This window comes from Lolium perenne, chromosome 1, assembly GCF_019359855.2.
Source record: "Lolium perenne isolate Kyuss_39 chromosome 1, Kyuss_2.0, whole genome shotgun sequence".
Lineage (NCBI taxonomy): Eukaryota > Viridiplantae > Streptophyta > Magnoliopsida > Poales > Poaceae > Lolium > Lolium perenne.
The window spans coordinates 75202852-75219073 of NC_067244.2; the positions used below are offsets into that span (position 1 = coordinate 75202852).

The 16222-nt window shown below is 41.3% G+C and overlaps 2 long non-coding RNA genes across 2 annotated transcripts; both read right to left on the reverse strand.

The window, feature by feature from the left end:
• Positions 1 to 12762: 12762 nt before the first annotated feature.
• On the reverse strand, positions 12763 to 14452 carry LOC139838509 (uncharacterized). Its single transcript, XR_011755559.1, has 2 exons — positions 14228 to 14452; positions 12763 to 14153 (listed from the first exon to the last, which is right to left on the reverse strand). It is a non-coding gene; the product is annotated as an uncharacterized lncRNA (long non-coding RNA).
• LOC127293538 (uncharacterized) lies at positions 14453 to 15567 on the reverse strand. The gene is made up of 3 exons (XR_007845933.2): positions 15521 to 15567; positions 14649 to 15373; positions 14453 to 14556 (listed from the first exon to the last, which is right to left on the reverse strand). It is a non-coding gene; the product is annotated as an uncharacterized lncRNA (long non-coding RNA).
• Between the last annotated feature and the right edge of the window lie 655 nt (positions 15568 to 16222).

Below are 16222 nucleotides of genomic sequence, written 5' to 3' on the forward strand. Positions count from 1 at the left end.
TGCCAAGTATCACATTACCCAAGACATTTATAGCAATTACTACATGTATCATTTTCCAATTCCAACCATATAACAATTTAACGAAGGAGAAACTTCGCCATGAATACTATGAGTAGAAACCAAGGACATACTTGTCCATATGCTACAGCGGAGCGTGTCTCTCTCCCATAAAGTGAATGCTAGGATCCATTTTATTCAAACAAAACAAAAACAAAAACAAACCGACGCTCCAAGAAAAAGCACATAAGATGTGATGGAATAAAAATATAGTTTCAGGGGAGGAACCTGATAATGTTGTCGATGAAGAAGGGGATGCCTTGGGCATCCCCAAGCTTAGACGCTTGAGTCTTCTTGATATATGCAGGGGTGAACCACCGGGGCATCCCCAAGCTTAGAGCTTTCACTCTCCTTGATCATGTTGCATCATACTCCTCTCTTGATCTTTGAAAACTTCCTCCACACCAAACTCGAAACAACTCATTAGAGGGTTAGTGCACAATATAAATTGACATATTCAGAGGTGACACAATCATTCTTAACACTTCTGGACATTGCATAATGCTACTGGACATTAGTGGATCAAAGAAATTCATCCAACATAGCAAAAGAGGCAATGCGAAATAAAAGGCAGAATCTGTCAAAACAGAACAGTTCGTATTGACGAATTTTAAAATGGCACCAGACTTGCTCAAATGAAAATGCTCAAATTGAATGAAAGTTGCGTACATATCTGAGGATCATGCACATAAATTGGCATAATTTTCTGAGCTACCTACAGGGAGGTGGACCCAGATTCGTGACAGCAAAGAAATCTGGAACTGTGCAGTAATCCAAATCTAGTACTTACTTTTCTATCAACAGCTTAACTTGGCACAACAAAACTCAAAACTAAGATAAGGAGAGGTTGCTACAGTAGTAAACAACTTCCAAGACACAAAATAAAAACAAAGTACTGTAGGTAAAAACATGGGTTGTCTCCCATAAGCGCTTTTCTTTAACGCCTTTCAGCTAGGCGCAGAAAGTGTGTATCAAGTATTATCAAGAGACGAAGTGTCAACATCATAATTTGTTCTCATAATAGAATCAAAAGGTACCTTCATTCTCTTTCTAGGGAAGTGTTCCATACCTTTCTTGAGAGGAAATTGATATTTTATATTACCTTCCTTCATATCAATAATAGCACCAACAGTTCGAAGAAAAGGTCTTCCCAATATAATGGGACAAGATGCATTGCATTCAATATCCAAGACAACAAAATCAACGGGAACAAGGTTATTGTTAATGGTAATGCGAACATTATCAACTTTACCCAAAGGTTTCTTGGTAGAATGATCAGCAAGATTAACATCCAAATAACAATTTTTCAGCGGTGGCAAGTCAAGCATATTATAGATTTTTTTAGGCATAACAGAAATACTTGCACCAAGATCACATAAAGCATTACAATCAAAATTTTTAACCTTCATCTTAATGATGGGCTCCCAACCATCTTCTAGCTTTTTAGGAATAGAGGCTTCACGCTCTAGTTTCTCTTCTCTAGCTTTTATGAGAGCATTTGTAATATGATGCGTGAAAGCCAAATTTATAGCACTAGCATTAGGACTTTTAGCAAGTTTTTGCAAGAACTTTATAACTTCAGAGATGTGGCAATCATCAAAATTCAAACCATTATAATCTAAAGCAATGGGATCATCATCCCCAATGTTGGAAAAAAATTCAGCAGCTTTATCACGTGCAGTTTCAGCTTTAGCAGTTTCTGGCAGTTTTTCGCGCTTTGCATTAGAAGTGGAAACATTGCTAACACCAATTCTTTTATTAGTATTAGTAGGGGGTGCAGCAACATGTGTAGCATTAGCATTACTAGTGGTGGTAATAGTCCAAACTTTAGCTATATTCTTCTCTTTAGCTAGTTTTTCATTTTCTTCTCTATCCCACCTAGCACGCAGTTCAGCCATTAATCTTATATTCTCATTAATTCTAACTTGAATGGCATTTGCTGTAGTAGTAATTTTATTATGAAGATTCTCATTAGGCAAAACCTTTGATTTCAAAAGATCAACATCAGCAACAAGACTATCGACTTTAGAAGCAAGTATATCAATTTTCCCAAGCTTTTCTTCAACAGATTTGTTAAAAGCAGTTTGTGTACTAATAAATTCTTTAAGCATGGCTTCAAGTCCAGGGGGTGAATTCCTATTATTGTTGTAAGAATTCCCATAAGAATTACCATAGCCGTTGCCATTATTATAAGGATATGGCCTATAGTTGTTACTAGAATTGTTCCGGTAAGCATTGTTGTTGAAATTATTATTTTTAATGAAGTTTACATCAACATGTTCTTCTTGTGCAACCAATGAAGCTAATGGAACATTATTAGGATCAATATTAGTCCTATCATTCACAAGCATAGACATAATAGCATCAATCTTATCACTCAAGGAAGAGGTTTCTTCGACAGAATTTACCTTCTTACCTTGTGGAGCTCTTTCCGTGTGCCATTCAGAGTAGTTGATCATCATATTATCAAGAAGCTTTGTTGCTTCACCAAGAGTGATGGACATAAAGGTACCTCCAGCAGCTGAATCCAATAAATTCCGTGAAGAAAAATTTAGTCATGCATAGAAGGTTTGGATGATCATCCAAGTAGTCAGTCCATGGGTTGGGCAATTTTTAACCAGAGATTTCATTCTTTCCCAAGCTTGAGCAACATGTTCAGTATCTAATTGTTTAAAATTCATTATGCTACTCCTCAAAGATATAATTTTAGCAGGGGGATAATATCTACCAATAAAAGCATCCTTGCATTTAGTCCATGAATCAATACTATTCTTAGGCAGAGATAGCAACCAATCTTTAGCTCTTCCTCTTAATGAGAAAGGGAACAATTTTAGTTTAATAATATCACCATCTACATCTTTATATTTTTTCATTTCACATAGTTCAACAAAATTATTAAGATGGGCAGCAGCATCATCGGAACTAACACCAGAAAATTGCTCTCGCATAACAAGATTCAGTAAAGCAGGTTTAATTTCAAAGAATTCTGCTGTAGTAGCAGGTGGAGCAATAGGTGTGCATAAGAAATCATTATTATTTGTGGTTGTGAAGTCACACAACTTAGTATTTTCAGGATTGGCCATTTTAGCAACAGTAAATAAAGCAAACTAGGTAAAGTAAATGCAAGTAAACTAATTTTTTTGTGTTTTTGATATAGCAAACAAGATAACAAGTAAAGTAAAACTAGCAACTAATTTTTTTGTATTTTGATTTAGTGCAGCAAACAAAGTAGTAAATAAAACTAAGCAAGACAAAAACAAAGTAAAGAGATTGAGAAGTGGAGACTCCCCTTGCAGCGTGTCTTGATCTCCCCGGCAACGGCGCCAGAAATTTGCTTGATGCGTGTGGTTGGCACGTCCGTTGGGAACCCCAAGAGGAAGGTGTGATGCGCACAGCGGCAAGTTTCCCTCAGTAAGAAACCAAGGTTTAATCGAACCAGTAGGAGTCAAGAAGCACGTTGAAGGTTGATGGCGGCGAGATGTAGTGCGGCGCAACACCAGTGATTCCGGCGCCAACGTGGAACCTGCACAACACAACCAAAGTACTTTGCCCCAATGAAACAGTGAGGTTGTCAATCTCACCGGCTTGCTGTAACAAAGAGTTAACCGTATTGTGTGGAAGATGATTGTTTGCAGAAAACAGTAGAACAAGTATTGCAGTAGATTGTATTTCAGTAAAGAGAATTGGACCGGGGTCCACAGTTCACTAGAGGTGTCTCTCCCATAAGACAAACAGCATGTTGGGTGAACAAATTACAGTTGGGCAATTGACAAATAAAGAGAGCATGACCATGCACATACATATCATGATGAGTATAGTGAGATTTAATTGGGCATTACGACAAAGTACATAGACCGTCATCCAACTGCATCTATGCCTAAAAAGTCCACCTTCAGGTTATCATCCGAACCCCTTCCAGTATTAAGTTGCAAAGCAACAGACAATTGCATTAAGTATGGTGCGTAATGTAACTAGTGACTACATCCTTGAACATAGCACTAATGTTTTATCCCTAGTGGCAACAGCACAACACAACCTTAGAACTTTCTGTCACTGTCCTGTGTCAATGCAGGCATGAACCCACTATCGAGCATAAGTACTCCCTCTTGGAGTTACAAGCATCTACTTGGCCAGAGCATCTACTAGTAACGGAGAGCATGCAAGATCATAAACAACACATAAGCATAACTTTGATAATCAACATAACAAGTATTCTCTATTCATCGGATCCCAACAAACGCAACATATAGAATTACAGATAGATGATCTTGATCATGTTAGGCAGCTCACAAGATCCGACAATGATAGCACAATGGGGAGAAGACAACCATCTAGCTACTGCTATGGACCCATAGTCCAGGGGTAGACTACTCACACATCACACCGGAGGCGACCATGGCGGCGTAGAGTCCTCCGGGAGATGATTCCTCTCTCCGGCAGGGTGCCGGAGGCGATCTCCTGGATCCCCCGAGATGGGATCGGCGGCGGCGGCGTCTCTGGAAGGTTTTCCGTATCGTGGCTCTCGGTACTGGGGGTTTCGTCACGGAGGCTTTTTATAGGCGGAAGGGCAGGTCAAGAGGCGGCACGGGGGCCCCACACCACAGGGCCGCGCGGCCAAGGGGGGGCCGCGCCGGCCTATGGTGTGGCCCCTCCGTGGCCCCTCTTCGTCTCTCCTTCGGACTTCTGGAAGCTTCGTGAGAAAATAGGCCCCTGGGCTTTGATTTCGTCCAATTCCGAGAATATTTCCTTGCTAGGATTTCTGAAACCAAAAACAGCAGAAAACAGCAACTGGCACTTCGGCATCTTGTTAATAGGTTAGTTCCAGAAAATGCACGAATATGACATAAAGTGTGCATAAAACATGTAGATAACATCAATAATGTGGCATGGAACATAAGAAATTATCGATATGTCGGAGACGTATCAACCACCACCACCCATGACGCACCAGAATTTCCTCCAATACATGCAAATGTTGGAGGAAAGGCAGTGTATGACGATGGAGCAGCAAAATAAGTTCTTCCAGGAGCTGCTTCAACAGAACAGGGTGGAGAGGCCAGACAATCAGGGAGTCACTCTGTCAGACTTCCAGAACACAAAGCCAATATCCTTCGCATACGCGCCCGAACCTATGGACGCGGAGGATTGGCTGATGGACACCGAGCGTAAGCTCAACACTGTTGGATGCGACGACTTGGAGAAGGTCAGATATGCAATACACTTGTTGTGTGGACCCGCCGCATCATGGTGGGACAACATAGTAGCCGTTTATCCGGCTGAGAAGGTATTCACCTGGGAGGAGTTCAAGAGGAAGTTCAGGGAATCCAATGTCCCTGAGAGTATAGTGGAGTTGAAGCGTAGAGAATTTGAAAGTCTCGAGCAGAAAGATAAGGCCATCCTGACTTATGTCAGGGAGTTTTCGAAGTTGTCTCGGTATGCAGTTGAGGAGGTCAACACCGAGGACAAAAGGAAGAAGAGGTTCTTGCGGGGATTAAGTCCCCAGTTCAAGGTACAGCTCCGAATGATGAGAGCGACCGAGTTCCAGGAGTTGGTGGATGCAGCCTTCACTCTTGAAGATGACTTCAAGCAACTGCAAGAAGAAAAGCGAAAGAAGGCCAAGTTTGAGCCTAAGAGATATGTCAGCAACAAGCCTAATACCGGCTTGAGTTTCAAGCCAAGGTACAACAACAACAACAACAACCAGAGGAGGAACCAAGGATTCCAGGCTGCAAACCATATTGTTTGCCGTAGCTGTGGAATGAAAGGACATCTCTCAACAGAGTGTCATAAACCCAAGATAATATGCTTTGGGTGTTGTCGGGAGGGGCACATGATGAAGGATTGCCCCAATAAAAAGAATGGAGGAGGTCAGTCGGGAGGAGGAGGAAGCCGAGGAGGAAACAATGGAGGGAATTGGAAGAACAAGAAACCCTTCGGCAAGTTAAACTGCACCAGCTTGGAGGAGGTGGTGAACTCCGATCAGGCAGTGATAGGTACGCTCCAGATACTTACTCATCCTGGCAAAGTACTTTTTGATACTGGTGCAACTACATCATTCATTTCTCAGCAATTCATCATCAAACATGGGATTAGTTGCACTAAGCTAGATACACCCATAACCATACTTTCCGCGGGGGGGACGATAGTAGTAACCCATACCAAACAAAAACAAGTCATTATGATCAATAAATGCGTGTTTGATGCAGACCTGTTCATTTTACCGATGAAGGACATTGATGTCATTCTTGGTATGAACTGGTTAGAAGCTAATGGAGCATTGATCGACTGTGTGAATAAGACTGTGTCTTTGAAAAGCCCCGATGGAAGTAGAATGATCTACCAAGGAGATAAGCATACACAGATCGAAGTCGAGCTACAGCTGAATAGCATGAAGGAAGTGAAGTTGGAGGATATACCTGTAGTAAATGAATTCCAGGATGTTTTTCCTAAGGAATTACCTGGAATGCCACCAGATAGGGAGATAGAGTTTACTATCGACCTAATTCCAGGAACAGCTCCGATTGCTAAGGCACCATACAAGATGGGGCCTAAGGAGTTGAAAGAACTTAAGGAGCAATTGGATGACTTGGAACAGAAAGGATTCATACAAGAGAGTATCTCACCATGGGGATCACCTGTGATTTTCGTGGATAAAAGAGATGGAGGTCGAAGGATGTGTGGAGACTACAGGAATCTGAATAATGTTACTATCAAGAACAAGTATCCACTTCCTAGATTACATGATCTATTTGATCAAGTTAGAGGCGCGGGAGTCTTTTCCAAGATTGATCTAAGGTCCGTTATCATCAGATAAAGATCAAGAAGGAAGACGTTCCGAAAACAACCTTTGTCTCAAGGTATGGACATCATGAATACCTAGTAGTACCTTTTGGATTAACCAATGCCCCAGCAATCTTCATGAATCTTATGAATAAGATATTCATGCCATGTCTAGACAAGTTTGTCATCGTATTCATCGATGATATCTTGATATATTCCAAAGATAAAGCTGAACATGCTGAACATCTGAGGATAGTGTTGCAAACACTAAGAGAACATCAACTCTATGCCAAATTCAGCAAGTGTGAGTTTTGGCTAGATCAAGTAGAATTTCTTGGTCATGTCATTAGCAAGGATGGAATAGTTGTTAATCCGAGCAAGGTAGCATCAGTTTTAGATTGGGAAGCACCCAAGACTGTCAAGGAAATCCGAGGATTCCTAGGAATGGCAGGATACTATCGGAGATTCATTGAAGGATTCTCTAAGATAGCAGGACCAATGACTAAGCTGTTAAGGAAGAACACACCATTCGTGTGGTCGGAGGAGTGTGAGAAGAGTTTTCAAACTCTGAAAGAGAAACTCACCACGTCACCGGTGTTAGCAGTCCCGGAAGTTGGCAAGGATTACACCGTGTACTGTGACGCATCCAAACATGGATTGGGTTGCGTACTCATGCAGGATCGGAAAGTAATATCTTATGGATCGAGGCAACTCAGACCTCATGAAGTGAACTATCCAACACATGATCTAGAATTAGCAGCAGTAGTATTTGCACTTAAAACTTGGAGACATTTTCTCTATGGAGCCAAGTGTGAGCTCTATACAGATCATAAGAGTCTCAAATACTTCTTCACTCAGAAGGAACTCAATATGAGGCAGAAAAGATGGCTTGAACTAATCCAGGATTATGATTTGACCATCAATTATACTCCAGGAAAGGCTAATGTTGTAGCAGACGCCTTGAGTAGGAAGAGCACTGGAGGAGTGGAACAAGAGTTATCACCGGAGTTGAGGAAGGAAATAAGCCAAGCCCAAATACAACTTTGGGAGAAAGAAGCGCATGAAGGACTTTCGGCTTTACAAGTAGCCGATGAGCTAAGTGTTAACTTAAAGAATGAGATAATCATGGGTCAACTGGACGATCCATTCATCGTGGAGGAGATGAGAGGGATTGATGAGGGAAGACCATCAGAATTTCACCGAGGAGAGTCTGGATCATTATGGTTTTAGAAGAGGATTTGCGTTCCGGATATTGATGAGATCAAGGAAGTTATACTCCGGGAAGCACATCAAACACCATACTCTATACATACGGGAAGTACAAAGATGTACATGGATCTCAAGGAACTATTCTGGTGGAATAACATGAAGAGAGAGATAGCACAATACGTGGCGGAATGCCATACCTGCCAAAGAGTGAAAGCTGAACATCAAAGTCCGGTAGGAAAGTTACAACCTTTACCAATCCCAGAATGGAAATGGGAAGAGATAGGAATGGATTTCATTACCGGACTACCCATGACAAATAAAAAGAAGGATATGATATGGGTAATCATGGACCGGTTGACGAAGAGTGCACACTTCTTAGCAGTAAACCAGCAGGATAAAGGAGAGAAACTTATCGAAGACTTCCTCTTGTCTAATAATCACTTATAGCTTTGTAAGACTTTCTTCCATTTGGCCTTCCAAACCCCCATTAACGTTCTTTATGCCATAACATCCTGGTGCCAATACCAAATGCTTGCGCTCACCGGTTGAGTAGACTTCGAAACAGTTGATTCATGACGTTCATGTTTATTTTTACTTGACTGAATCCTTTTTATGTTGTGAAAATTTACTTGATGCTTGGAATGAAGGATAGAACTGCTACGCTGGATACTTAAAACATCTTTATTGAAGTTTGTACGGTTTCATGTCTTTAAATCAACAGTTCATGAAAACTTCTAGCTTGTTTAACTCTTGCATTATCATCTCTTATATCAATATAGACATTTTCTTTGAATGATTTGATCTCAACACATATGCTTTACAATAGTATTGATCAAGATTATGATAGCATGTCACTTCAGAAATTATCTTTGTTATCGTTTACCTACTCGAGGACGAGTAGGAACTAAGCTTGGGGATGCTTGATACGTCTCAAACGTATCTATAATTTCTTATGTTCCATGCTACTTTATTGATGATACTCACATGTTTTATACACACTTTATGTCATATTTATGCATTTTCCGACACTAACCTATTGACAAGATGCCGAAGAGCCAGTTGCTGTTTTCTGCTGTTTTTGGTTTCAGAAATCCTACAAAGGAAATATTCTCGGAATTGGACGAAATCAACGCCCAGGGTCTTATTTTTCCACGAAGCTTCCAGAAGACCGAAGGAGTTACGAAGTGGGGCCACGAGGTGGTGCCACACTAAGGCGGCGCGGCCAAGAAGGGGCCCGCGCCGCCCTGTTGTGTGGGCCCCTCGTGTCGCCCCTAAACCTACCCTTCCGCCTACTTAAAGCCTTCGTCGAGAAAACCCCACTACCGAGAGCCACGATACGGAAAACCTTCCAGAGACACCGCCGCCGCCAATCCCATCTCGGGGGATTCAGAAGATCGCCTCCGGCACCCTGCCGGAGAGGGGAATCATCTCCCGGAGGACTCTTCATCGCCATGATCGCCCCCGGAGTGATGTGTGAGTATCACCCCTGGACTATGGGTCCATAGCAGTAGCTAGATGGTTGTCTTCTCCTCATGTGCTATCATTGTTAGATCTTGTGAGCTTCATATCATGATCAAGATCATCTATTTTTAATGCTACATGTTGCGTTTGTTGGGATCCGATGAATATGGAATACTATGTTATGTTGATTATCAATCTATCATATATGTGTTGTTTATGATCTTTCATGCTCTCCGTTGCTAGTAGAGGCTCTGGCCAAGTTGATACTTGTAACTCCAAGAGGGAGTATTTATGCTCGATAGTGGGTTCATGCCTCCATTTAATCTGGGACAGTGACAGAAAGTTCTAAGGTTGTGGATGTGTTGTTGCCACTAGGGATAAAACATCAATGCTTTGTCTAAGGATATTTGTGTTGATTACATTACGCACCATACTTGATGCAAATGTCTGTTGTTTGCAACTTAATACTGGAAGGGGTGCGGATGCTAACCCGAAGGTGGACTTTTTATGCATAGATGCATGCTGGATAACGGTCTATGTACTTTGTCGTAATGCCCAATTGAATTTCACACTACTCATCATGATATGTATGTGCATTGTCATGCCCTCTTTATTTGTCAATTGCCCAACTGTAATTTGTTCACCCAACATGCTATTTCTTATTGGAGAGACACCACTAGTGAACTGTGGACCCCGGTCCATTCTTTTACATCGAATACAATCTACTGCAATACTTGTTCTTACTGTTCTTTGCAAACATCATCTTCCACACTATACATTTAATCCTTTGTTACAGCGAGCCGGTGAGATTGACAACCTCACTGTTACGTTGGGGCAAAGTACTTTGATTGTGTTGTGCAGGTTCCACGTTGGCGCCGGAATCCCTGGTGTTGCGCCGCACTACACTCCGCCACCATCAACCTTCACGTGCTTCTTGACTCCTACTGGTTCGATAACCTTGGTTTCTTACTGAGGGAAAACTTACTGCTGTACGCATCACACCTTCCTCTTGGGGTTCCTAACGGACGTGTGCCTCACGCGTATCAGGCCTCTACATCGCCATGTCTTCATCTGAGGTGATGCGTGAGTAGTCCTCCACGGGGACCATGGGTCCATAGCAGTACCTAGATGGTTGTCCTCTCCTTTTTGAGCTTCATGTATAGATCTTGTGAGATGCCTAACATGATCAAGATCATCTATTTGTAACCGCTACATGTTGGTTTGATGTGGATCCGATTTATAGAGAGATTGCTTTGGTTGAGATTATGTATTATGTTATTATGATCTTGCATGCTCTCTGTTTCTAGTAGATGCTCTGGCCAAGTAGATGCTAGCGACTCCAAGAGGGAATATTTATGCTCGATAGTGAGTTCATGCCTCTATTTAACCATGGGAAGTGACCTTGTCTTCTACGGTTGTAGATGTGTTGTTGCTACTAGGGAGAAAACATCGGTGTTCTATTCAAGGTTAGTTTCATCGTTTACTTTACACACATTGCTTAAAGCGATAGTTTGTTGCTTGCAACTTAATACCGGAGGGTGTCGCGGATGCAATCCTTAAGGTGGATTATTAGTCATAGATGCAGTTGGATTACGGTCTATGTATATTGTTGTAATGCCCGCATACATTCATAGCATGTATTCTGCACCAACCATTAGCGTAGAATCTCTGTTTGTCAATTGCCCACCTATAATTTGTTTACCCAGCATATTTATTTTATTGGGGACGCGCCTCTAGTGAACTGTGGACCCCGGTCCTTCTTCTTTTAATTGCAATCTTCTACAACATTTTCCTATTCCGTTCTCTGCAAACAATTCTTCTTCCACAAGGTTCGTTTAATCCTTTGTTTTCAGCAAAATCAGTGAGCTTGACAACCTCGCTGAAAGTTGGGGACAAAGTACTTGGTTGTTTGTGTGCAGGTCTCCACATTGTTGCTGACGCCGGCAGTGCGCTCTGCCACGAGTTGGTTCGCAACACCTCGGGAGAGAACGTTATTCTCCTACTGGTCGCTAAACCTTGGTTTCTTACTGAGGGAAAACTTCCTGCTGTGCTCATCATACCTTCCTCTTGGGGTTCCACTCAACATTGCGCATAAATTATCCTTCATCAACTCCGCGCTCAGCAAATACCAAAACTACTGCATTTTTTATTATTGTTTACTTGTCAAATCCGCTAACCAATACCTTCATCTCCTCGTGGGTTCAAGAACCTTTCTTATTGAAAAGTACTACACTTGATCTCCTGCTCTTGGGAGCCATCAAAATGATACACCCCGAGGGTTTTGGTTATCCGACCAATGCTAACAAGGTATGCAAACTTCAGAAATCCATTTATGGGTTGAAGCAAACATCTTAGAGTTATAACATTCACTTTTATGAGGTAGTCAAACCGTCTAGCTTCATCAAAAGTGATCTAGAGTCTTGTTTATAAATGAAGTTTAATGGGAGCTCAGTGAATTTTCTAATCTTTATATGTGGATGATATATTACAGAATGGAAAGGATGTCAATATGCCTAAAGAAACCAAAGGATTTTCTCAAGGAAAGACTTGGGTGAGGTGACTTACATACTAGGAATCATGATCTATAGAGATATATCAAGGAGTCTCATTGGACTGAGTCATAGTACATACTAGATGGTACCCCGCGCGTTGCTGCGGAAAATTCATATAAAACAATCAGAAGAGATATGCATAATAATGTTAAAGAAAATGGTAATTCATAAAAGCATTATTAGACACTTCATAGTATTTGCTATATATGTTAATAGGTAAAAATGGAAACTACCAAATGGTCCATAAATACCATTATTTGCATTTCGATCCAACAAAAAAATGCTCTATTTGATCTCATCAGCTGACAAAGCTAGTACATACCATTGAATCCATAAGAGTAAGCAGTCTGCAATGATCCATTTTATGTCCTGTAATAAAGATTAAAAGCTCGAATCTAAAAGAAAGATGTCGGAGACGTTGGATTATTTGGTAGTTCCCCTTACTTCTGGAATCCAACTCTTCCAATTAGGTTTGCAATTGTCTAGAGATACTTGTCTGTAGTATTTGATGATCTAGTCGTCTTATTTAGGAGAGGATCATTAAAAAAAACAGAAGTTTCACTTCCAAGCACATGGAAATACATTACTCTTTCTAATGTCATGTTTCTTCATGAGTAATCAGACCCAAGCCCTGAAAATGAGTCCACTGTTCCTCTGTATAATAAGCATTGGCTGATAATCCACAAAACATGACAACTTCATAAGTTCATAAAGGGGTGCGTAATTGTATTTGCATGATGGAGTAAGAATGCATACATCACATAAATTCAGAAACAGTAAGATCACATAAGACTTCAGAAATTTAGAGCGCACAAATTGCTGAAAATAGAGGCAGTAAGCAGGGATTGTTGTCTTCTATAGAAGGGATTTACATCACATATTACGGAGTATAACCATATGAACAAATACGTCAGCGCAAGCATGCAACATGGCAGTAACAGTTGTTGTTCTTTCATGGTTGACACAAAGGAATTGATCTTGTTAATCCACAGTTGGCAGTGTTAGTTTTGGCCGCCTAGAATCAATTACCTGCATAGTACCTGAGACGTGGTGGTGAGCATACATTTTACAGTATCTCAAGTACGCTTTGCACAATATTGACCAGAGCACACATAGCATCAACTCACCTTGAAAATTAAAGGAAAAACTGTGTCACCTCATCAGCTACATTGAGTAAACTGTGTCACTTTTCTATCACACGAAAATAGAAGCATAAGAGAAAATGAATAATATGTCAGATGTTACAACTTATTATTGTAAAGGAGGATACTGACTTTATGCTAATTTTTCAAATGTGCACAGTTCTGCAAGTCAGTCAATTTTCATATGGAACCAACAAACAATATAATTTAAACATAAAACATACAGAAAATATGTATGCAAATTTAAATAAACTGGATGTATGCTCATTTGAAAGTGGTACAGAAAATGTCCTGAAGACAGAGTGAGAGCGGACTGGTGTCATCAACCCTTAAACTCTATATGCACTGTTGTCGGTAAAAATGGTAGAAACAATGGGAGCACATAGTACCTTGCCTTCACAAAGTCGGCCAAAAGCTGAATGATCTAACAGGATGCACCAGCCCGACATATGCATCTACTATTGCTTATGGTGTTACTCATTATTAGTTGTCAAATGAAGTTGTCATCGTCAATGCCCACATTCATTTTTCTAGGAAAGCTCAAACTTAAACAGAATCATTGGGAGCTCCATAATGCTTCAGTTGTAGTGGAGGCGCTCAATAGCATTCTAAGATAACTGCATAAAGAGAAGGAGAAGCGATTTTTGTCTGTAAACTTTTTCAATTCACCAGATGGTGGAGATATTCCATCAAACATCTGACAGACAAAACTGTACCTGCAGGTAATACAGAAATGCATACATATCCATGACCATCTAGTAGGAGGGGTGAGACAATTCTTTGAGCTTATACCAGGTAGGCAATCACCTCTATCATGCACCATATCTGGTTCTGAAACAAAACTGCAGAGCAAAATACAACATTTGATACCTGGACCGAAAGCATAATCCAATGAAAACCAATCAGATCCGGTGGAGACAAAATGTCAAGCAGCTTCAAAGCCGAACGCAACCTAACAGATTGACAAACATGAGTGAGGGATTTAAACAAACAAAGGGAGAAGGAAAATCTTGAGCGGACGACTACCAGAGATGGCGACGGGAGCAGGCGGGGACGCTGGATTTCCAGGGCAACACAGGCAGTGGGTCAGTTCAACTAAGCATAGCAGTTTACTCTCTCATCTAGAGCCTGTAAAGAGAGATGTACATAACAAAAGAACACATCAGTATTATAGAAATAAACATAGAGACTTGGCGAATCGTTAGTGGAAGTTGAACGCGGAGGAGATGCAAGGAGGGAAGGACCTGTAGGCTGTAGGCTGCAGAGGCTGCTTATAGGACAAACGCATTTCAAAATTTTCCTGCAGATATTAGACATCCTTGGCAAATCTTCTATAGACGTGTTTTGTAAAATAACTGAAAATTAAAGACACGGCAAGACTTTCAGTCTCATGTCGGAAACCCTCAGAGTGAAAATATGGAGGAAGATACATAAATATTTTACCCACCACCGAAAAAAGAGCTCGTTTCAACTACAACCAGGTTTCCCTTGATATACTTCAAAGTTCAAAGCACGGAAGGCGCAGTCCACTATGCCAATCTTTTCAAACTGTAGCTCGTTTTGTATTAGACAAATGCAATTATCTCATTGAAATAACAGATGAACTTTTACATAGAGTCATAGACCTACATCCTTTTATATGACAGCAATAGCATCTTGACAGTTTACAGAAAGAGAGGTCAACCCAGCAAACAGTTGGGCCAAAATTTTAGTAAGTCTGGCCATAATGTAATTTGTGACTAACTGACTTGTCTATTCTTTGGTCACGACAGGAAACACATACTCACATTATTGGGGCCTGCACATAATGCATTGGTTTATGAATTCATGTTCTGAGTCATGCATTCATTCTAAGGCCAGAGCCTAATGTGATCCTGAGACTCGTTAACTGCTTCAATAACAATGACCAGTATACCTGTGTCAGGTAACAGGAAAAATGCAACAGAGGATGCTTATTCAACCCACTGAAACATGTGACACGAATAAAATTGCTCAATCATGTCATGTATATTGTAAAGTTCAGAAGTGGAATAAAATGATAGAAAAACAACAGTAAACACAGTAAAAATAAACAACAGATGAACTGGCCGGACATTACTTGAAACATATGAATATAATCCTCCATGGGGCTTTTCGTGTAGAAGAATGGAATCATCCATTTTTCCATATATCCTATATGGCAAACAAAAACTCCAATTACAGTACTACATGGGGGAGGCTTTCATTTGATGTGTGAGCATCCAATTTAAACTTCAATTACAGCAGAACGTAAACATGCATACAAACAACCTACGTATCTTTTTGGAGACCACAGAATACCTGATTTATGTGATGAGGTAACAGTGGAAATCCGGAGGCGCGACAAAATCTGCAGGCGGAGATGAACCTGGTAGATCGTTAAGTTGTAGTGAGGGATTTAGGGATTCTAGAAAAGGAAGGAGGAAGAAGAATGGAGAGGGGTAGGTACCGACGTTGAAGCAGCTGTCCGTCTTGGGTGCAGCGACGTAGTTTGCCCGGATCGTTGTGGGGGCGGAGAGCACCATCGCGTGCCTTTAAGACGGCGGCGGTAGAACAAATTCTCCGAGCAGTTTCTATTGTCTTGAAGGACGGATTAATTGAGTTGAATGCGGAGATTGGCAGAGCATTGCGAGCGGTGATGATGGACGAAGAGGAAACGAATGGAGTCGTGGTGGGGGAGAGATCTACGGGGCGACGAGGCGAGGAAGATGAACAGAGTCGTTGACTCGTGATGCCGGCTTCTTTTTTTCGCAGCGAAGGTAGGTCCTCATGGGCCGGTGCCTTCGGTCTGGGTCGGCCCATCTTGTGTAGGCGCGTGGGTGTGGCAACGAACGGACTGTCGTTCAGATCCTCCCGTCCCGTGGGTATGGCGCTCCACTCGTGCCGTGTCGGTCTGGACATAAAAATGTTGCGTACAGCTGGGAATAAATGAGGGGAAAGTGAAGATTCTAAATCAGGTGACGTGGCTCGCTGTGAGACCAGCAAAATGGGGCCATCTATTAA